A 1,782-nucleotide genomic window follows, 5' to 3' on the forward strand; every position below is an offset into this window, starting at 1 on the left:
ATATATATATATATATATTATAAAAGTAATAATCTTAAATTTGATTAATAAACATTAATGTTGAAGATATTGGTCAAAGATAATATTATAATATTAAAGTCAAATAATACATTTTTTAAAGGAAAGCCAAATGAATACATAACTTGTGGCAGAAAACTTTCAAACCTCAAACCACTACGAATGTGTCGTTTTTCAATTTCACACTTGTTTTCTTTTGTTTTCTTATTTTATTTAATTTTGATCACTAGTAATAATCTTAAATTTAATTTGGTTGAAAAATATTAATGTTATTATTGATCAAAGATTTTTTTATTTTGTTGAAGATATTGGTCAAAGATAATATCATAATATTAAAGTTAAATAAATACAATTTTTTTAAGGAAAGTCAAATAAATACATAACTTGTGGCAAAAACTCTCAAACCTCAAACCACTAGGAATGTGTCGTTTTTCAATTTTCACGCTAATTTTCTTTTGTCTTTCTTGTTTAATTTTTCTCTCTCATGGTTTGAACAACGGTTTCAGTGTTGAACTCATTCATCGTGACTCCTCAAAATCACCTCTCTACCATCCGACAGAAACTAAGTTCCAAAGAGTTTATAATGTTGTGCGTCGTTCAATCAATCGTGTCAATCACTTCACCAAACAAATCTCTCTCAATACAAATCAACCTGTATCAACTTTAACCCCAGAATCAGGTGAGTATCTCATTAGTTACTCAGTTGGTACCCCACCCTTTAAGGCTTATGGTTTTATGGATACAGGTAGTAACTTAGTTTGGCTTCAATGCCAGCCTTGTCATACATGTTTCAATCAAACCTCTCCTATATTTAATCCTTCAAAATCTTCCAGTTACAAAAATATTCCATGCTCTTCTAGTATATGTAAAGATACGAATGAGACACATATCTCTTGCTCCCACGGCGGAGATGTTTGTGAATATTATATTACATATGGTGGTGATGTAAAGTCACAAGGGGATCTTAGTAACGAGACTTTAACATTAGATTCGACCTCCGGCTCTAGTATCATAGTTCCCAATGTTGTGGTGGGATGTGGACATGCAAATGTGCTGACAGATAGTAGTCAAAGCTCGGGTATAGTTGGAATGGGAAGGGGACCAATGTCACTTATAAATCAAGTAGGCTCCTCATTTGGTAGCAAATTCTCTTACTGTTTGATCCCTTTTAATAGTGATTCTAGTCAGTCTAACTCCTCTAGCAAACTTAATTTCGGAGATGATGCTGTTGTTTCGGGTGAAATGGTTGTTTCAACTCCTATCGAACCTCCTGATCATCAGTTAAGCCTCTGCTATAATACTACTGGGAAACAACTAAATGTTCCTGACATTACTGCACATTTTAATGGTGCAGATGTTAAGCTAAATTCTAATGGCACATTTTTTCCATTTGAAGAGGGGATTATGTGCTTTGGTTTCATCTCATCTAACGGTGTTGAAATTTTTGGGAACTTAGCTCAAAATAACTTGTTAATTGGCTATGACCTAGAAAAAGAAATTATCTCGTTTAAGCCTGCCGATTGTACCAAGTATTGATGGAGTGTAGACGTGCTTTACCTAAATTTGGTTATATCACAATAATAATAATAATTGCTTATTTTTACATCTTAGTTTTCCATTGTACTTTATCTTTTTTAACAAGCAAACCTTTATTAATCACCACTGCTCATGTCACAAAAAAATTAAAAAGTGACAATAAAAATCGCAATGTAGATGTTAAATCACAACATTCTGCCTCTAATTAACTTGTATAAACAATCACAG

The 1,782-nt window shown here is 32.3% G+C and overlaps 1 pseudogene; it reads left to right on the plus strand.

Annotated features, from left to right (window-relative positions):
• The first annotated feature begins 438 nt into the window (after positions 1–438).
• LOC146936601 (aspartic proteinase CDR1 pseudogene) lies at positions 439–1,554 on the plus strand (annotated as a pseudogene).
• Positions 1,555–1,782: the final 228 nt, after the last annotated feature.

This window comes from Medicago sativa, chromosome 3 (assembly GCF_051527215.1).
Source record: "Medicago sativa cultivar Bolivia chromosome 3, Bolivia_mono, whole genome shotgun sequence".
Lineage (NCBI taxonomy): Eukaryota > Viridiplantae > Streptophyta > Magnoliopsida > Fabales > Fabaceae > Medicago > Medicago sativa.